Source organism: Aptenodytes patagonicus, chromosome 9 (genome assembly GCF_965638725.1).
Source record: "Aptenodytes patagonicus chromosome 9, bAptPat1.pri.cur, whole genome shotgun sequence".
NCBI lineage: Eukaryota > Metazoa > Chordata > Aves > Sphenisciformes > Spheniscidae > Aptenodytes > Aptenodytes patagonicus.
The window spans coordinates 4,583,409-4,606,053 of record NC_134957.1 but is presented as its reverse complement, the minus strand read 5'-3'; the positions used below and the strand labels follow the sequence as shown (position 1 = coordinate 4,606,053).

General features: G+C 36.9%; 1 long non-coding RNA gene across 1 annotated transcript in view; it reads left to right on the top strand.

The window, feature by feature from the left end:
- The first annotated feature begins 593 nt into the window (after positions 1-593).
- The window catches only part of LOC143164423 (uncharacterized), a 235,494-nt gene continuing 213,442 nt past the window's right edge, over positions 594-22,645 (top strand). The window contains exon 1 of the long non-coding RNA XR_012996065.1: positions 594-645. This is a non-coding gene — a long non-coding RNA (uncharacterized LOC143164423). The remainder of the gene's footprint in view (positions 646-22,645) is intronic.

Genomic DNA, 22,645 nt, shown 5'->3' with positions numbered 1-22,645 from the left:
ATTCATTGTGCTTAATATTAGGTGATAATGTATTAACTTGACTTCCCTGTAATGTGGTGTGGCTTCCTCAGTTTGCAAAGTGGATGCAAGTTGTGTCTAATGGTATTTTTTTAAAGTTGATCCCTCTTGTCTTGATAGGAGCTTATGTTCATTTTGCATGGATACAAATGATTGCACAAAACACGAAGTACTGTGTTGGGTTTTTTGTCTTGACCTTTTCTGCATTGTCCTTACAAACACCATTGTCTTATTTGAAGTAAAACCTTGGCTACTTTGTTGTCTATAGGCAGAAGAGTCATCCTTTTCTGTTTGGGAAAAGTCTTGGCAACTTTGAAATTTTGAAAATATATGAAACCCAAAACTGTTATGACAACAGAAGTTTTAAAATACCAGAATGAGTTTAACACCTTTTTCTCCTATGCTATATAAGTAGAAAAATAATTTTCCCCTTAGAGTTAAATTTTAGTTGTATTGCTGACAGAGAACTGAAATGTTTAACTGTTAAATTGAAATGAAACTGTTGCTGACAGCTCTTATTTATCAATTGTAATAGTTTGGGTATACTAAGCATTGCTCTCCCCTCTCTTCCAGTCCAGGTATAAAAGGCACTGATGTAGCTTCACAATCAAGATCTAGGAAGACAAGGTAAGACTTGAAGGACATAAATTAAATTCATGTTAATGATCTTCCTTTGCTGTTTTGGATTCAATTTTTGCCTTATGTTCCACTGTTTAGAAGGTTCTGTACTCTTCTTGTGAAATTGTATTCTTGTGTTTTTACTTTCATGAGAAAAGAATGTTTTGAATTCTATGGAAAATTTTTCCCTTTGTATCAGTGTGGTACTTCCAATTTTCACAATTTGGCTCAGTTTGTCCTTCACGGTGTAGGACAGTGGATGACTCTGGGTTACTGATATTCCTTCATCACACTAGTCTTTGAGTTTAAGTAGAAATTTATAAAAAACCCTTTTCTATTTTTCAAAAATTTACTTTTAGGTAATTAGTGATGTTCACATGTTTTCATTATTGCCTATTTTTTGTGTCCAAATAGCATGGCTTAAAATATTCACAGCAGTCACTGAAAGGAAACAAAGTGAAATAGGAGAGTGTGTGTGTGTGTTGCGCGGAGTGCCAACAATTTTGCTTAGTTGTGTTGCTGGTGGGTGCTTAGAACTACAGGCCTCATTTTCTTTGGGGTTTATTTGGCTGGTTGGTTTTCAGTTTTTGGTTTTTAAAATGCACATATTGTATCATTTCAGGAATAGCTGAGATGCTCTCTCACTCTCAGGTGAGTGGTGAGAGAAGATGAATGCTGATGTTGAGATGAATCATGTGGAGATGGGTAGAAGGAAATGGCATATTGGGAGCTGTAAAGGTGCCTCCAGTTTTCTCGCTAGTAGTGCTCTGTGTCTTGGTTGATAACACATAGAAGGAACAACAAGAACAGCTGTCTGTTTTTTTATAAAACTGCCTATACATGCTACTCCCCAGGCAGCCCATCCCCTAGTCCAGGGGATCGCTAGGCTAACAGCACGTATCAGACATCTGCCTGCCTTCTTAAACCTGTTGTTCCCCTCCTCTCAGGCCAAGCTCGGTGGATCCATGTGATTGTAGTCTCAGTATGTCAACAGACAGGACTTCTTGAAGCTATATATTTCAGAACTATTTTTCTGTTTCTATGGAAAGGACAAAAAAAACAACTAGAAGAGAGAGTGAGCTGGCTTAAATTGAACTGAAGGAACTAGCATTAAACGTCTGGAACCAAAAGTACACTTTATGAAATGGGGTGGGAAAGGAAGAACAACTTTGCTAGTGGAGTTCAGAGAGAATTGTGAAGGTGTTGGTACAGCAGAATATACTTATATCTGAGCAGAAATTGAGTTAGGGACAAAAAGATACGTAACCCTGTAGCAGAGACCCAAATCTGATCCAGAAAGTAAAGTAGTCAGACATTTAGAAAAAAAAATCTCATGACATTGAAAAGTAGGTGTGAAGAGTGATGAGTTCTTAGCGAACTTGACTGAAAGTTGTATCAAAGGGTATGTTGCACTTTCAAGAACTGAGGCAGCTGAGATGAATTAATGTTTTATTCAGTTTTAAAAGGTACTGAATTCTTTATGTCTAATACACTGTAGATGGAGTCAGGGTTCTTACATGTTGTGGAGTGGGAATGGCAATCTGGAAGTAGAAGAAAATAATTAGGTAGAAGCCTAGGATGCTAATGCTGATAATTATGTAATTAAGTAATATTACAGAAGGTTCCTGATGCAGTATTATCTTAACAGGAAGAAACATAACACCACCATGTTTTTTTCAGTCACCGATAAAGAAATCACTAGTTTCTAACCATAAGAATAGTCATTTTTAAAAAAAATGGAAATAATGCATTATGTTTTCTATCATCTTTTTAGCTGAGCATTTTGTTTTGCTGCAAGCAAATCACCTGAAAAATTATCTGCTGAAATAGAATTTTTTTCATTATGTACACTCACAAGAGACTAGTTTAAAACACACTTGATTTGGCAATCTAAAAAAAAATCAGATAATTATCACAAAGGTTATGTTCTTTAGATTATGCATTCTGCTTCATATTTTTGAATGCAGGCTAATGTTCTCCAACTAACCATTTCAAAAATCTTTAAAAGTGTTTAAAAAAGGAATGAACAAAAAGCCCAAAATAACTCTGAGAATCTTTTCAAAATTCATTTAAGTAGCTTTCTAATTATGTATGCAAAACTGAAGTACCTTCTTTTTTTCCTTCATTACATTCACAGAACCTCAGTGAGAAACAATGTGTTTCATTTAAAGAAAGATCTAAATGCAGTAAATCAGGCTGTATATTTACACAGGACTTTCAGAGAAATCTGGGCATTGATTATTTCAGCTGTAGGTCAATTATATATCTTAAAGCTGAATACAGGAGATAAATAGTGATTTAAATAGACAATGTCAATAAATGTCTGAAGGAAGGAATGGAACAACCTGGTACACTGGAGAAAAATGATCTACAAATAAGAATCAAGAACGGCAGCTAGAGCAGATCAACAAACTATAGGTAGAACTACATAAATAAAATATTCTTGGAAAGCTTGAAAACTAACAATATTTAGAATGCTTTTAATTAAGGTTTTGAGGCAGCTGTTCGGCTATGAGTTGTAATGTAAATGGGATCTTGTATAATCCCATGTTCGTTTATATAAGTTGAAGCAAGTAAGAAAATTAGTATGAGGAAAAACCCTTGAAGTGTGACATTCCTACGGTTACGTTTAAAAAGTTACAGTTCTATCTTTTGGTCATTCTCAGTAGCAGTAGAAAGTCAGGTAATATACTAGGTCATCGTAATGTAACATGCCATTATCTCAAAGGTTGGTTTGGATCATTCCAGTAAGTGTTGAACATAGAAGAACTTTTTTGAGAAAGCTGTTGAAAGTTTGCAGGTTTGGGGTTTCTATATGATTTGAGAGGACTGCCGTAGAATTCTGAAGAAGAAAAAGAGAGGAAGGAGGAAAAAAAAAAAGAGTGAGCTGCTGAACAGCATCCTATGATGAAAGAAAGGTCAAAGTGATTCACTAATTTCAGTTTTCATATGGGTGACTTGATATCTCAGATCTTGTCTTCTGAGGTGCTAAACAAGTGCAAAATTTGTAGAAATTGGTACGTTTGTGGTCATTAGCAGTTTGGAAATGAAATGTTTGTTGCTTGTTACTTGGTACCATTTGATATTCAGTGGTGAAGATCAAAACCCTGGAGCTGACTGGAAATTTTTTTGTCAGAGACTCCTGCAGTGCTGTATGTGGAATGTTCTTCCAAAAAAGATTTAAAACTCAATTATGAAGTCTCATTAATACTATGATCTATTAGGTTATGCTTTTCTGTTTGTCTATAGGGATTTTTCAAAGCTGTAGAGCTCTGAATGTGTGAAAGGCATGTTTTTGAAACAACAGAGAATGCTGTAACAGGTATGCATATCCTGTCCTTCCCAATCTTTTTTGGAAAAGAAATGTGAAACCTTATGTCCTGTTGAAATAGAAGCAGAAATGGCCACCTCACTTCTCTTCTTCGGCAGGGTTAATGTGAATCTTTTCTTTGCTGCAGTGATAGCACTTGAGAGAGCAGAAGAAAAAAAAGAAGAAAACATGAAGTGTATTAGACAAGTTTACTATCCTTATATGCTGCCTTGAGGAGGATCCTTCCCTTATATCTCTGATCTGAGAGGCCAAGCATAATGCTGCCTCCTGCTCAGGATTTCATTTTTTCTTTTTTTTTTCCCCCCTCTTTTCTTTTCTTAAAGGTTTTCTTGTATGCCTTTTCAACGCAAAGTGGGTCATCTTCAACTGCAAGCTGTTAAGCTTTTGCAATCCAATTTTCAAGAAAATTAACCAGCTCTTTCTTACTCAGATCATATGGGAGACCATGTAGCCTGAGGATTTCATCTTGGATCTAGTTCTCAAATATTTCTACATTGGTCTGTAAGATTTTATCTCCTTTCATTAGACTTGTATATTCAGGCTTTTCCTCAGCTTTCAAAAAGTAACAGATTTTTTTCTTTCCACTTTATATTCCTCCTATTTTGCACTTCTCAAGCTCCTAAGAAGCTCAGGCTTTCTCTGTCACCATTGTTTTCCTTAAAATCTGCAGGAAAAAAACACAATTTCTTAGGAATGCTTCTAGCCTCATTCTTTGCTGCTAATTAGCTTGTTCTCAGAAGATGGATATTCTCTCTTCCAATATTTTGATGCTATAAAGTCTCAAAATGTACATCTGTGTAATATTAATGTTTTAATATTTAAAATCATATTTATTTAGCTATGTATTTTGATAGATTTTTGTAAGTTTCATTATTGTGTAATGGGAAAAAATAAGTTACTAAATGTGGCGCTCTGTGGCCTGATGTAAGGAACCTTCCAGTCTTTCTAGATAAATATCTTTTAAAATTACCTAATCTGTGAAAAAACAGAGAAGGTAGTTGGTAGCCTAAGCAGAGGGGCAAACTACAGATGATGCTGTTGAAAATGCAATTGCTGGTGTTCACCTAAAGTGGTAATATATAAAGTTGATTCCCAGTCACCTACGTAAGAGGATGCTTTTTCTTTGTAACGCTTGCACAGTATGACACCCAGGATGTTTAAGGATGTCAGTAAGTGAAAAAGTCAAGCCAAGTTATAGCTCTGCTAATGTTAAGCGTGTTCCAGTTACAAATTCGGTTATATCGAGGCAACCTTATTCATTGAGGTCACAAGGCAACTATGTGGCAGTAGTACGCTCTCAAAACAGCACAGAGGCATCATAAGAAGGCTTTGTTTATATCTACTCAGCAAAAGTATTGTATTGCATGCATTGTAATAAAAGAATAATAAACTTTTAAAGTCCTCATTCTTCTCTGAAGGGATTGGAATGCTTTGTGGTTTCAGAGATGTAACAGTAACATTGCTAATCATCACTTGTTCGGCATTGCACCAGCCCTTTTTGTCCCAGTCCTGCAGCATGATTTTAGCTTAAAATCTTAATTGAGTCCTTCAGGAATTAATTACATTTTCATTGGAAAGGAAGGAAATGCTAAGATCCAAAAAAGCATTTGAGGAACACATGAAATGTTGAAGAACTAGGAAACAAAGTACAAAAAAAAAAGGGAAATGAGCTTCAATTTGGGAACAGTTTCACAAAGATTGGAAGTGTATGGAAACAGTCATCACTGCATTCAATTGGTCTTAAAAGGCTAAGTTAATACAGGGCATTGCTAATTTTGTCTAAAGAAGAAGGGTATTACATTTACTGTTGATGAAGATAAGTATATCAAGTTAAAATGGGGCTCCTTTGCACAGTTTTTATTTTTTATGTTCTTCTCTCCTGAGTTAATTCATGCAGTAGATACGCATTTTAACATTGTGCTAAAATCTATCTTTTTATCCATTTAGTGTGATATTGTCTGGATAATGAATCTGAATGGATCTTTCTAAACATTTTTAAAAAAATTAGTCTGAGATACTGGACACATTCTTCTTCTTCATGCCCTGGGCTTGCTGCCATTTGACCACTACTGTACCTGTGCTAGCAAGTTTTACTGCTCATTAGTTCTAGTTAGTTTAACTTTTTCCTCAGCAGCCTGCTGCATCAGAACATGATGATCAATAGTAAAACCACTCAAAAACTACTGTCTGGCAAAATAACAGTGTCTAGAATGAGAATCAATGAACTTCAAACAGAAGTAAATTTCTACAAAGCCATCTGTTGTTACTGCTGCTCTATGCAGTGGCAAAATTTTGACAAATATATAGTTATTGCATCAAGATCTCAGCCATTTCCATATTTACTATCCTTATATGCCTGAATATTTGTGGAAAAAGATTTCAAAAGCTGAAATCTGAGGGTGCGATTAAATTAGTATTGTAGCGGGACTCCTGTAGATTCATCTGTTTTGGTTCAGTTATGGGATGTATATATTGGAAAGGTGCTAGAAGTCCCCCCCTTTTTGTTTGTTATAAAATTGTAGTGAATAGCTGAAAGGTCAGTACACAAATGAAGGACAAGTTTAAGGCACATCTTGATTTGTGTGGTGTCAGCTTCACGATGTGGAAAGCTACAGCTGAGGGCTGTCTGCACTGGAGAGAAAATGTACTCACACTGTCAAAGTCTATGAACAAAACGGGAGTGACACTGGGCAGCACAGAAGGTGCCAGACAAAATGAAATCCAGTGAGTTCAGGAAATTACACAGGTGGTAGCTCTTTGTACTACTATAATGTGAAAATCTGATTAATTTCATAACAGATAAGATGCAAAAGTTGATGCTTCACACTGTGAGTCAATAGAAAAGCTCTATCACCTGTCCTCGCTTGGCTTCTTCCACTGTCATATAGGTGATCTTGTGCTCTCTGGATATTCACCTTCAAGCTTTTGGTCCTGGATTTTCTAGCACAGCTGTTTTTCAAAACAAAACAAACCCAAATTCTGCCATCCCTCAGACATCTTTTAAAAAATTAGTGTACTTTGGATACAGAAGTTCTTGTCTCCCTACAGTTGAAGCATATTGCAGCAGTATGCTGTTTTAGAGTAACCCAAAGTACTTAGAATGATATTTAAATGGAATTTGTCTTTGCTAGTATGTTAATGTTGTTGATGAAAATGAATCATCAACAGGAATTAGTGGGGATAATGCGCAACTGACTGGCTAGCACCTTATAGGCCCCATTAATGCTTAACCTATAAGAATTAATGAAAATGTGAAGAGAAAAAACACCCCACTGCCTTTCTCTAGAATGAATGCCAGGACCATACCCAATGCAGTCTACTAAACAGAGCTTCTCCAGGAAGGAAAATCACTGACAATTTCACATTGAAAACCACAAAATTTACTGTAGGATAAACAAGAAAAAGCAAAGGAATGTTTTGATTCTATTGATGTGAGATGGTGTTGGGCTGTTACAGAGAAATGAGTATGTATTTTGGCTGATACATCAGAAAGCTTTAATAGATAAAAACAATAAAGTAATCCAGTTATTATAACCCTTGAGGGCAGTTAAGAAAAGCAGATAACAAAATGTATTGCTGATTTAGAAGAAAAAAAGTCTGCAAGAGAGACAGAACTTTGATCATGGAGGTTTTTAATTCTTGAGATTTTGATTGTGATAACTACGTTATTCAAAATTTAGTTTTTGACGATAATACTGCATTGCTTAGTGAGACAATTTGTGGAACAATCCTTGTAGTCAAAGGCTATTTGGGAGCTAATCCTGTGAAGAAGGCATGTACAATCAATAAAAAAAGGAGCATGTAGGAACTAATGATCACATTATTATCTGAAAATACACTTTAAGAATAAGTAAAGAAACAAAAGTTCAATTGTGAAACAGCTGATGTTGAGGCAATATTAAAATGCCCTAAGGAATTTAAGTATCTATGTAACATATAGTGAATCACTTAATAGAGAAATTTGAAATGTTTAAGAAATTGTTAGCAGCAATGATATTGTAACTCAGTTTAATTAAATTGAATTAATAAAGCAAATTAAAATGATTAACTGGTGAGCATAAAGAATAGTGCAAACAGTAGATGATTTCTTCAAAATATTTGCAAGAATAAGCATGGTAAAATGTGTAATTATAAAGAAAAATACATGAAACAAGATCATGAGAGAAGTGCAAAACTCTTCAGAGCGTTGAAATACGAAAAAAAGTATTCAACTTTTATTCAGTACTTTGCTAGATCACATTTAATGATAAATACTAAAAATAAGTGATCCAGTGGAGAGAATCTACTGAAGCATCGAAAGCTGTTGGCCAAGTTAAACGGTCTTGTGTATGCCTTCTCTTGATCTAAAATAATGAAGTAAAAAGAATAGATAGCGGTATAATGAAGAGAAGTGTCGGGCAGGAGAGAGAGATTTGAGTCTGCACCATAACAATATAAACTTCAAGCCAAAGCTCTGCCCTTAGTGGGGCTGCCACGTTTTCTGGGGGGGAAGCATGGAGTTCTCAATTCAGGCTTACTCTGAAGCTGCTTTATGAATGGAGGCATTTAATATATGGTATGAAAAGATTTCTAACTAGAATGCACAGTTTTCTCAATTTATTACCCATCTCACTATTTTATTAAAGTTGCGGGCATTCCACTATTACATACCTACTAAAATGGGATATGAGTGGAGAAAAAGTAATTTAAAATTTCATCTGTTTTGTCCCATCTTCACCACAGCGGTCTCCTCTCCCCAGGCTTTGGATAGCATGTTCATCCAAATGCTTGGTTCAGGTGATTGCATTTTCTTACCCATGTGCACTCTAATGACAAAAATAAATGTTGTAGGGAGATAAACATCATTTGGACTTCTTACTGTGAGGCTGTATATTAATTTCCTCAAAACTAATCCAATTTCTTAATTGTTGTGTCTACAGAATACTGCCTTTCTGCAATCATTTACAGAAAGGTGTGCCTTGGTCTTTTGCTGCTGATTGACAGAGATGAACTGTCACCATAGCAACAGAATAAATTAATTAAAAAAAACAGTCAGATTGCCAGACTTTAAAACAGGAGATAGAAAACTAGCAACTAATCTGTGATAAAGCATAATTTTCTGTCTCCTGAAATTTAGGAGTTTGTAACTCCCCCCATAGGATGGATCTGCATTTGAAGTTGCTGAGGTACATGTAGTGTATTTGAGTCTTAAATTTAGATTCTAAGGTGTAAATTAAGGCAGGGAAACGTCCTGTGAAATCATGGCCGTGTAAATGTCTTTTCACAACTATTTTTTTACCTGTCAAAAGGGGAAAAATATCAGCATTGTAATGGCAAGAGCAAGACTCAAAATAGCTCAGCCTACTGATCTAGGGAATTAGGATGCTCTCATCATATCCTGGATCTGCTATTTTCCATATCCCATGACAAGCACTAACCACATGGTTTGTCCCTTTGGCACAGGTGTGTCTCATTCTACTCTGTGGTTTACTTGTGTGAAGTAGTCAAGTTTCAGCAGGAAAGGTTGAGAGACCATCTTCAAAACAGCTGGTAGCTTGGTGCTACTGAAGGGAGACATAGAAAATTGAGAATCACAGTGTTGGCCTGGAGTAAAGAGAGACAAAATTTGAAATTCAGTATTTTAGACGGATCTGGAGTACGTGAAAATGTGTGTGCATCTTTCTGGTGGTGACTAGAAATTCTATTATGAAGCTGATAAAAACCATTTTCAGTTTGGCTTCTTCAGATTGACACTTGCCAGGTGAAACCTAACTAGATCTAACAAAAATTGCTATTTACGGATAAGGAAATTGGCTGAGTTTTACTTAGAGAAGGCTGTATACAGCCCATTTATATGCCACAATTGTTGTCATCCCTGTTCATCAGTTTTAACAGCAATACGAAAAGCAACAACTTTTTAGAGGTGTGATTACTTAGGGCTTTTAAAAAGTTATCACTGGCCATTGTGTATTGTGCCTAAGTTTTAGCTGGAAACCTTCCTAGTTTGTAAAACACTGATACCATAAAAGCACATCCTGTGCTCTTCTTGAGAAGCGAGAAGAGTGTTCGAGTGTTCATTCTCTGTTGGTCCATTGCTTTCATTAATCTGAAGTTGCATTATTTAGGCTGGAAATTATTTGTTTTTAATAACAGTATTTTCTGGTTTGCAATATTACAAAAACTGTTTTCAAGGTATCTTGGAGGGTTTTTGAACTCCAGCTTTGGATTTACGTATTTGAAAATGCCAGCTGTTATATACAAAAGAAATTGTTGCTTCAGGGTTCTGAGAGATTAATTGGGAAATGTGTCCTATGTATATCCTAAATTATCAACTGACATAAGGCAAATAATTAGAAACAAAATGTGTTACTTAAAAAAAGTACGCATTTGTGTGTACGTCTGAAGAATATTTTAATCATTGAGGCTGCCAGTATTAACTATGCCAGCAGTCAGGAATCCAAAGCAAGTTCAAGATCCAATTGCATTCCATACAGCATATGGTCCAATTATGTAATTATTCTTAAAAAAATATATAATGGAAACACATTTCAAAGGGAAAATGCAGGTAGCCTTTCTTGTGACATTTTCTATCCTCTTAATTGCGGCTTTTTATTAAGAAAGCTGATGCTGCATGACCCCTGGTTAATGATCTACATCAATTTGTACTCCTTTTAACTGTTGCTTCAGAGAAGGGTTTTTGTTTTGATCATTTTACTTTTGCTGAAAACTTCTTTCTTTTCTTTCCTTTGGTTTCCCGTATTGGCTCTTAGTAAGTTTAAGAGCACTGCTATGCCATTTACATAGTATGATGAAGATTATAGCCTTTTCAAGAATATAGGTGAATCAAGCACGTTCAAGTACTGAACTTTACGACCTTATCAGTCATGTTTTCACTCACCATGTCTACCCACCACAAAACACTGTTACAACTATTCTTAGCTATTGATTTGACCTTTGTTGTTTTTGGTTTTTTTTCCAAATATTAATAAATCAACCTCTTAAATGCAATGAAAATTCAAAACTTCAGTGCGTCTTGTAACTTAGGAAGGCAGTCTGGGAAGTAGATGGTTGTAACCTTTATATATCTTAATTAGAAGAAATTGTGATGCGTATGTCTGAGTTTAGAAATGGGATACAAATTCATCTGATGTCATTGTAGGCAGAACTGTAAAAGCTGAAACTGGATATACTTCTTACTATGTATTTAATGCTTTGTGCAATTATTTTTTGTCTATCTACTTTGTTATAATTAAATTCCCATATGTCTATTAAAGAAAGAAACAAATTTTGTTTTATAAAGGGGACATAGGCAGCATTAGCAGCAGTGATAGAATAGCGAATGTTCCAAGGCTGGAAATAAGCACTCTCTCTTTTCCAGTTGCAAATCTGATTCAATTTAGACATTTTATTAATAATGACAATATGTTGCTGACATTTCAGCGTAGTTCAGTTACTGTGATAGAGCAACAAATTTCACAGAGGAAAGTTTCAAATCCCAGTAAGCCTGTGGACAGTAATGTTCTTACACTTCCTTTAAAATTGTAACCAAAAAGATATAACAAATATAAAATGAAAAGTTTGTAAAATATGCAAACTGTAGCAGAGCTTCCTATCTGTGTTCTATCATTTTCTTTGTTTACCCTTCACCTGAACTGATAAAATTGTGTTAGTGACATCCTAATCCCTCTCACATAATTACAGCAGCACAATATTAGTTGGTGTGTCAAAAACAAAGGTTAGATTTTGCATTTGAGGAACAAAAGGCAGCAAGATATTTGAATGTTATCATAAAGGACTTGTACTGAAAATATGGTAACGGGAATATAAAGCAGAAATAAGTTTAGACCAAGGGTCGTATTACCTGTAATAATTAAGCTTCTTGACTCACGAAGTTAAAGGTGAATGAACCCTTAACTCCTTTTAACTCTTGCACTGGCTTTGGCTTGAAAGATTTGAAGGACTGTCACATTAAAGGGTTGCTTTTATATCAGACAGTCATGGTGGAAGAAAGAAAGGGGTTTTTTTTTAAGGAAACAAAAGGCAGGAAGGGGAGGAGAAAGTAAGCATGGTAACATCACTTTGAAAAATCTGTTGCACCAAAAGCAGGCAGAATTACTTTCCTCACCTCCTGTCCTCTACCCCAACCACTCTCCAAATTGGCTATCATCCCAACTAAATCCTTTTCCTACCATTGAGAATGGAATTACTGAGATGGGCTAACTCCTATGCTCAGTTATTGGATCCCACCCAGAATTTGTTGTTCATGGTTACAGGAAACCAACTAGTGTCAGCTCGAAGTTTAAGCAGGTAGGCATATGTCACTGTCACACAGCAGGGTGCAAGGAAATAGGCTGTCAGATTTCCTGCTGCATCAGAACAAGGAGCCAGACAAGCCTAAAGCCTCCCTGCCAACACATGTAACTGCTGCCCCTATTACTGTTGCTGAAGATGGAATTAGGAAGTGTGGAGAGTGAGGATCTTGTGCCAGATGTCCCAATCCTACAGCAGCCATCCCTTCTGACAACATAAAAATACAGAAAACTCATCTTTCGGAGAGAGTTTTCTGGCTGGCTTTCCTGACCCTTCCTTTTCCTCACTCTCCTTATCTTCTCCCTCAAAACATCTGGGAAAGCACAAGAGCTGCTGGGGAACAGGGTCTTGCCGAGTCAGCCAAGGGCTGCCCAAGCGCATGGATTATTGCTTCTAAACTGGGCACTGAGTTTCCTGGGCTGTAAGCAGAACCCCTTTAGCCACAGTTCCTCTGTTAGGTAATAAAGTCTTGTTAGAGTTGGTCATCTACGCTGCTGATCTTCATAGCTTTAGTGGCCAGGAGCAGGTGTCCCTGCTTGTCTTTGTTACCAACTGCTCCTACTGGATCTGTTCACTTTTAGCTATTCCTGCCAACCCCTCCCTAACTGGGTTCAGCGTCAGTGGTTCCTGCTCCCTGTACTCTCGACGGGATGCCCGTGTGGCCGTGCCAGCTGCATGGTGCTCTCCGCCAGCACGCTGGCTGTATCTCTGCTCTCTTTCTACTTTGCTTTGCCAGACCCTTGCTCTCAGCAGCCCTAGAAATCTTTTCAGTCTTTGTGGAAAAAAAATTAATGCCACATGATACCCACCTGCAACCCTTGTCAGAACTGGGGTTGCTCTGAGTATCCAAATGGAGGCTTGCCTTTTGTGAAAGAGATGGAGGCGGGGAAAAGGCCTCAAAGAGCTTCTGGGGTTTGCCTGGGCTTCAGTCCACTGCTCCAGCTTTCCAGCAAGCATAGCCAAGCCAGCCTCGTTGACTGCAGGAGCACTCGGGGAGAGCTTTGGCTGCAGGCTTACACTGGAATAATGTCTAGTGATTCATTCACTGATATTATTTAGCTGTTTGTCATACTGTTCCGAATTGCAAGTCTTTGTGAACAGTTGGTTTCAAAACAAATCCTAAAACTTGCCACAAATTATTCATAATAAATACTTCTCCAGCTCTCATTACAGCTGTGGTTTGTATTACAAAAGCACCTAGAGGCCTAAGTTGACATTAAGACAACCAGTATGCTAGAAGCTGTGTCTGTAGACAGTAAAATAAAATATTTATATGAAGAACTTCTCTACAAATAATACGTGGGGCCAAAAAGCATCATCCCATTTGATGATTTGCTGTTGCATTCATGTTCCATAGGATTTGGTGTGTTTTGACTTGGACTGTCTAGGCAGGAGAGTTCAGAATATTTATCATATAAGGGAGTATTTTTTCAGGTGTTATGCCATGCGCTATGAGGAATTAAAACATAAGAATTTCATCAGTATCACATCAGTATAGTTTTTTTTAGTTTTAATACTGTATTAAATTATGTTAAATGCTCTTTACAGTAATGTTTGGGAAGTCTCTGCAAACAGAAATCTACTGGCAAGGTAGATTTACCTTGTATAATGTATATATATATAAAATGTATAAGTTTACATTACATTTCTTCACAAATAATGCCACTGACTATGAGAGTTGTGTGCAGTCAAGAAAATTGTCTACTATCTGTAGCAGTTTTGGCACCTAGTTTTTGGACTGCCCTGTGTACATTTTGTGATATTTTTTCTTTTATTGCACTGCTCGGATGGATTATGCATCAGCCATCAACAGTCTGTTTATGAAAGAGGGAATACTCTGGGAATTGTCAGTAATATCTTCTGCATATCAGTGCATAATAATGAGCCTTTGCCATTCAGTAAAACTGCTGTGGTCTGCAAAAGAGACTGCTTTATACAATTTTTTCCCTTTAAAAAAAAATCTTTTGAGGGGAGAGTGTCAATTTTTTATTATTATTTTTTAAAATAATGATTCCTGGATAGATATGAGGGAAGTGTTTGTGAGCTTTTGTGTGGAGGAATGCTTATCAAAGCAGAAGAGGTGCTATTTCTTATTCACATGCACGTCTTAAGAGCGCATAAGATATTACCATATTCTGGAAGTGTAAAAAGCTAACAGGTCTTCATGTTTCAGAACATAAAACTCCATTCAATAACTCTTTTTATTCACACATGGCTTGATGGTGTGGTTTTTTTCTTTGCCTGCTTAGGTACATGCTACTGTATTTTCTTAAAATGTATTCCCAGGTTCATAATTTTTACATGATAGAATTTAAGAGGAATACTTAAAAGGCAATAGCAGGAGCTATATATAAATGTTTAAATTATAAGAAATATTTGCAAAATGTTTTACAGCTTCCTGATATTGTTGAAGTAGGCTCTTCTCAGAGCTGTGGCATGTGTTATTTTAAAATGTCTCTACAGCCCATTTAGTTGTTTGTAGATTGTGCTGTGATGATATGTTGCTGTGCTTCCAAAGAAGATGGAGGATCATCTTGATCCTAGTGATCTTAGCAATCCCTAAGGATCTCTATTGAACTTTATGAAAAGTTAATTGAGTTTGTATCTTAGGCAACATAGCATAAAGTAATGTCAAGGCTATGCAGTTTGTTTCTCTTTAGAGTTGCCGGGAAAATTAATACATTGCTGACTCTCTAGCATATGTCATTTAAGTGTGTGAAGCATGTAGGCAAGATAAGAGCCCCAGAAAAAGTGCCTTCACCTCCTGTGCTGTGCACTGGTGAAAATCTCTGAGAGTAGCACAATATTGCCTTTCTCTTCATCTGGCACTTACACAGCAATTTCCTTGCAGTGTTTTTGAGGAACCAGTTTGCTTTTTATATGGAATGTTATCTAGGTAAGTACTAATGATGTGGAGGCTAGGTAAACCACACACTAAATTAGAATTGAAGCAGGCAGCGTTCTGTAGCTACAAATAGTTATCATAGAATCATAGAATCATTGAGGTTGGAAAAGACCTCTAAGATCATTGAGTCCAACCATCGACCCAACACCACCATGCCCACTAAACCAGGTCCCTAAGCACCACATCTACATGTCTTTTAAATACTTCCAGGGATGGGGACTCAACCACTTCCCTGGGCAGCCTGTTCCAATGTTTCACCACTCTTTCAGTAAAGAAATTTTTCCTCATGTCCAATCTAAACCTCCCCTGGCGCAACTTGAGGCCATTTCCTCTCGTCCTATCGCTTGTTACTTGGGAGAAGAGACCGACCCCCACCTCGCTACAACCTCCTGTCAGGGAGTTGCAGAGAGCGATGAGGTCTCCCCTCAGCCTCCTTTTCTCCAGGCTAAACACCCCCAGTTCCCTCAGCCGCTCCTCATCAGACTTGTTCTCCAGACCCCTCACCAGCCTCGTTGCCCTTCTCTGGACACGCTCCATCACATGCTTTCAGAGGGAATGCTTTCACTGAGTAATACAAGAACATGACAGTAATTTCTGTTTTCAAGGGAACACTGGAAAGACACTTGCAGATTTTTTTTTAATTATTTTTTTCTTTTTCATGCTTTTGCTAGACTACTAATAACCGTTCAGGTTTTCAATGGTCATTTTGAGAAGTGGGTTTTTTTCCCATCAATTAGGTTTGTTTTCTTTGTATAAGATGAACAGCAAAAGTAATTTGGTCAATTTATTGCCAGTGCACTGACAAATGAGTTGTCAATCAGGTTTCTAACCAGGCTTCAATGGCCCATATGTATCCTCCTCCTTTGTCATTATGAGGGATGTTTCCTTTTATGTTTTGTTGTTCTTGTCATAATAAGGCTAAGATTAAAATCGCTACTGTAACACTGTGTGAATCGAGTCCCCGACATGGTAAGAAAAAAATCAGAAAAATAATTTCAAATGATCATTCCATCACATTTTATAAATTTCTGTTTTTACAAAACTGAAATTAAGCTATTAACCTGTTTATCAATATTGCTTTGAATTTATAACTTGACATCATCTGTAGCAGAACAATCTTTTCTGTCAATTAGATGAAGCTCTTTTGGAGGAGAAAGTGAACATATCTCCAAAGATTTTATTGCACTTGGAGATCATTTTACTTCAAGGTTTCTTGTATAGCCATGCCACTGTTATTTATGGAGTATTTTCACATTAGAGAATCTTAAGTGGCATCTCATGGCAAAGTGGACAGAAATAACCATAGATCAATTCTCTGTTCATCCAGAGATCTTTGAAAGATCTATAACTTTTTCTGAATTTGAGAAATGCAAAAGCTTAGAAAGTTTACCTATGTTGTATTTTATAGTTTGGAAGCTAAAAGGAGAGTATTTTTAAAGTGTATTTTTAACAAAGAAAAATACCGGAAAAGCTCAATGTCTAAATACATTTTTAATTTTACTGACCATTTTTCAAGGCATTGTAGGTTATAATAAAAAAAAGCATAGTTAATGAAATTAATTTAGGACAACCATGTGAAAGCAGTAAGACCAGAAGAAAGTTCAAGGAAGCTCAATATCCCCCTTTTTGACCAGGATGCCTGAAGATGTTTCAAGTCACTTCAGACAACAGCCTTGTTTTTGCATCATTACTCTGAACACCATTGTTCTTCAGACTTTCAAGAGCAGTCTGCTTCCTGATTATGTGAAGGGTAATTCTGCAGTCTGGCCTGAGTACTTCACATTGTACCTGCAAAAGGAAGGCTGAACACTGTCAACTGGCTAAATTTACTTCATACTTTCATCCTTCCAGTATTAGCTATTGTACGACTGTATTCTTCAGATGTAAGCTGTATGCCACTTTCATCTCCATCTATTCTTACCTTGCTAGCTAAGCCCTCAACACAGATATACATTTGAAAAGTATTTGCAAAATCCTTTTATACAAGAGTCTTTATGGCAAAAAGAGTGTCAGAATGTTCTATCTTATGGCAAGCTGTCATTAATGCTATCCATTACTATTGTAACTCATGGTACTTGAGAAATTTAATAAGCTAATTTTTTTTAGTGACTCAACCTTTCCTTGAGCAACGCTCTGTCATGACCAAGTTTGTCATTTATTTTTAATTGTTATACTCCGATCTGTTCCTAATATAAGTATCATCAAAGTTTTGTCATATATTTTCCTTCAGATTGTTAAAAAATGATAAACCAAAGCAATTAATCCACTACCAATTCAGACAGAAGTGAGATAGAGATGTAGGATTTTCATAAGAATTTAGGGGACTGCATCTTATTGGTCTTCCTACTTTCCCATGAAAATGATTTCAGCTGTTCCCCTGGGATTTCTCTCCATATTTTTTGCTGTACTACAGGAACGATGTACAGCTGCTCTTCAGTGCTCTGTGACATATCTCTACTGGGAGGTAAAAATGCAGACAGTTATTTCAAATGGGAATCACAACTGAGGACTGCAAAAAGTGTATTTTTTTTTCCCCAGAGACAGAATGAATCTTATCTCCAATAATTTGCATTTGGCAGTAAAATCTGTTGTGCACTCCTTATTGGAAGTCATGAGCTCTGCAGTTCCATTTCTGCACCTGACATTCAGTTGGTGTGTTATTTTGGGCAGACCTTACTTAGCTGCGTTGTTGAGTGTCCTTTTACATTAAAAGAAAAATAATTTGGAATACAGTTCACCCCGTTATGTGTGCAGTTACCAGCATTAAAAAAAAGTTTTACAGTAAAATGGAGTTTTAGAGACTTTCAGTCTCTTGCCGTTGCAGAGTTTTACATGCATCTTGTTCAATACAGCAGCTTATGTCCTAGCACATTACTGACACCAGTAATTTAGTCATCATGAACTGCAAAAGAGATGGACAGTTCTAATTCTAAAAGTGTCTTTTCCCCATTTAATAAGTACTAGTTGAAACACAGATTTCTCCCCCCAGCCCAAATATTGTGTAGAATTTGGAAAAACAGATAAGTTTGTTTAGGTTTGAAATAACACCGCCATTGAGTTAGGCACCCTAATGAAGGGTGAGACTTTTTAGACTTCTGCTGTTTGCAGCTGCTCTTTGAGGAAGTGATTAGGTACTGGTGCTCAGCGCCTCTGATACAGATGCCAAATATTTTGGGGCCTCTTATTAGACAAGAGCTATATAGAAGGAGAAAATAATGTCTTACTGTTTCCTTTTGTCATTTGTGTCTAAACTGCCATGATACAATAAACATGCTTATTATAAGCATGTGCTTACAACTCTGTGCTGTTCATAGTACCGATTCTGGTCCTCCATGTCAAACAGTTTCATCCTGCAACCCATTACATGGTGGTTGTTCATGTGTAAATGTATACTAGTGTGTATATATTCACAAGGTTGTGCTCTAAGTTCCAGTTGTTCATTTACTTGACCGTTAAACACTGGTTTAGTTAACAGCTAACATGTTTTTGTGCTGCATGGCTTGAAAATGTTCTAGTTGAATATTAAGATTTTGGGGGGGGGCTGCCAGGTAACTTTCTTCACAGAGACTAACTTCTTTGGGAATATTATGGAAAAAAAGCCCCAGATATCATAACGTTATCTAGCAATTACTTTTCAGAATCTGTTCTTTTACGGTGCTTCTTACTTTCTGTTCAGCTTAATGTAGCGTATCCATGAATTTAACTGTTTCATAATGATTTTGGTAGGAATCTGTAGGGACCCAGTTATGGTGCTATTATGATATGAGATTCGAATGGGGAAAATACATAAGGGCACAAGTCCCTGGAGAATTCATTAGGGTGCTAATTTGATGCCACTGTGATGATAGCAGTGAGGTTTCAGTTTAAGCCTGTAGAGAACTTTTGATGATGTGGAAATGAAAAGGTGTCAATGTGCATTACACTGTCATTAGAAAATAAATCAAACACTAAGAAAATGTCATAAAAAGAAATCGGTAGCTAAGGTTTTTTTGCAGACCAGAGAACTTCTTAGTATCCCTTCAATTTCCGCTTCTCATGTTTTTGTTTTTGACAATCAATGTGTAAGATTGCTAGCTGTACTTCACCTGCCAGCATTAGAACTATCACACAGAAACCATCCTTTGTTTTAGTGTTGGCTGTTTTTCCCTTCCTCTTTCTTCTTGACGTTTCACAGGTGTGAATTATCCTACTCGGCTCAGGGAAATTAACTGGCAAGTGGTTATGATGCCAGTTCCAAGAGTAGTAAGCTCTGTAGGCAGAGTAAATCACGGGACTTGGAGTTTGGATTTGCTCACTAAAGTCTGCTCATAGAAACTTTCATCCCAAGGAAAATCCCCTGTCTGATCTACCCAATATTAGGGATGAGCAAGAGCTGGAATGGAGCAATAACAACACTGAACTTCAGGTGGTTTTGAAATGGTCTGAATAGAAGCCAGCTTACATATATCTTCAATTAGAAGGAACTCTTGGCATTTCAGCATGAGTAGCTTTTGGAAGGATTAAAACACAGATAGGTGAGTACTTTTGTATGTACTCTGCCTAAGATCTTTTGTAGAACTACATGGTAAAAGAGGGGTGTAAAACTTAAGAGGTTTAGATTTAATTTTTTTTTAAGCATATGATTTTTAAGTTACTATTTAACTGGAAAAGATCTAGAGAAATGTGAGCAGCTTAAAAAACCTGGAGTTTGAGTTGAAGTGGAAAAAGGTTTTCTGATGTTTTTTCTGTACTTGTGTTCTGTAAATTATGATTGTACGTCGACACAGATCTTCAGAGACTTGATTGCATGAATATTTTTGTGTAGTAGGAGCTGTGTAATCTGATCTTCTGTGCTCTAACCTGTTTTGTGCCACTAATTCTTCAGCACAAAAAAACCCAAACCAAACCAAAGAATGGAATGTAATGTTCCATGAAAATGAGCCAGCAATTTTCCTTTCTTAAAGGTGTGAAATCAGTATTCTGTCCACCATGTTTCTTTAGATTAATTGACTACTGTTATTCATCAGTGGAATAGGATTATGGCAAAATGTTCTGTAAACTGGAACGATGCCATATGATGGGAGCCAGGATGTAGCTGGCCTGTTAACTCTGTTTTTGCTGATTGTCCGACTTGATATACATCATCTAGTATTATTGTTCATTTATCTATTCTCTGCCAGAATAGACTTGATGTTTGGCCAAGCTGAAGCAAAGCCACCTTGGGCATGGGTGACAAAAACTGCAACAAGTGATTTGCATTTAACTCTTCATGCTGATGGTTTGGGGTTTTTTTTCAGTCTGTGATCAGATTCCTATGGTTCACAGTGTGCATGGGATATCTCCCGCTGTTGGTTTTTACAGGTATATGCTTTTACAGATATGCTATGTTGCAAGCTCTGTGCAGGGCAAGTTCTTGCTATACATATATACTACGACATACAAGACCAGTTTTAATCCTTAATAAACCAGATTGAAACAGGAAGGAAATGGCAAGTCACAGACATATTTGTTTCCTAAATTTAACAACTACTGTGACTGTGCAAGAGCGCTCCTTGGGGAAGGCACATTTTCTTTGCAAGATGACTTCTGTTAGATGAAGTCACTGGCTGATATATAACAGATGTATTTATATGTAATAAAACAAAGTTATATTAATAATCTCTAATAGACTAATCAGAGACTGAATTATATTCACTGTAACTGAATTCAGTCAAAGCAAAGTTATCTTTAGAAATGAGGTTGACTTCAGAAATGGTGTATATTTGTAAGTAGAGAATAGACTAAGCTGCTCTTAAACTGTAAAATAAACAAGTGGGGTTTTTGTTTCTCAGCTTGATCCAAAATATGTTATCAAGCATTGCCAAAATGCAGAGATACTCTAAAGGAAAGCAGTGTCTGTCTTGATGTAAAACCTTTCTTACAAGACACCATCAGCTGAGACAAAGGAGAAATACAGCCCAATTCATTCCTAAATGTCTCTCTGTTGGACAAAGATTCGATGCTTGAAACACAGAGCTCTTAATGCATCTCTAAAGCATCGTTCTGGTCCTGCCTGGTTTGCAGAAGTGACAACAAATTAAGGAAACCTGAGTTTAAAAACGGTTGCTAAAGCTGAGGTCAATTTAATCTCTGTGAGTGTTGTAGTTTAACCCAGCAGGAAGCTAAACACCACACAGCCGTTTGCTCAATCCCCATCACCCCTAGTGGGATGGGGGAGAGAATCGGAAAAAAAAAAGTAAAATTCGTGGGTTGAGATAAAGACAGTTTAATAGGACAGAAAAGAAAGGGAAAATAATAATAACAATGATAAAAGAATATACAAAACAAGTGATGCACAATGCAATTGCTCACCACCTGCCAACTGATGCCCAGCCAGTCCCTGAGCAGCGGCCCCCCCGGCCAGCTTTCCCCCAGTTTCTATACTGAGCATGACGTCCCATGGTATGGAACAGCCCTTTGGCCAGTTTGGGGCAGCTGTCCTGGCTGTGCCCCCTCCCAGCTTCTTGTGCACCTCCAGCCTGCTCAGTCGGTAGAGCACGGGAAGCTGAAAAGTCCTTGACTAGTGTAAGCACTGCTTAGCAACAACTAAAACATCGGCGTGTTATCAACATTGTTCTCCTAAATCCAAAACACAACACTCACTGTACCAGCTGCTAGGAAGGAAATTAACTCTATCCCAGCACAGCACAATGTGGCCTGGTGGCTCTTACACAGAGCGTTTCAGTGTTGACAGTTGGCATATCTGAGGTATTATGAGAGTACTATTCTACAGAGTTTGACCAGGACAGTGAGTCACAGATGTATGCAAATATACTTGTCATGTATATACATACATATGTTACATATATATGTTAACCTACTACTTCCCCAATATTTAAATGGAAAATAGGGCTGTTGCTTATGGTCACCATCTGAGTATCCGCAGTGGGATATTGGCATGGCTCTGTAAATAAATAAAACACAGAATGGGAACTACTGTTTACTAGGAATTTAACAGCAGTGATCAAATATGTCTATAAAGTCAATGAAAAATATTTGTTAAATGTATTAAACAGTAATATGTTTCAGACAGCCTAAAAATAAATATTCACACACCCACAGATACAGAAAAGATACAATTCTTCGCATTGACAGAAAATCTAGTATAGCATTTACAATGTATGCACTTACAAAATAAAGAAGATCCATAGTCCAAATTAGATGTCAGGTCCTCATAATTGGGGGACAGTGGGGGTTATCATGTAAAACTGAAACAGTAAATAATTACTTTTATGAAAATTTGTTGAGGTTATACTTGTGATGGCATCATGTGATTAAAATGGTATTGAGATTCAGAGACAGGTATCAAGGCAATGATGAAGCAGTCCTGTCCTATGCCAAAAGAGTCCGTACTATCTACTCTAAGCTTCAGCTAAACATTTTTTATGTTTTATTAAGGGGCTATTAGTTTCTGCTTATTTTGATCGACATTGCACTTTATTTTCTGTTAGAAAGAATAAAAAGAA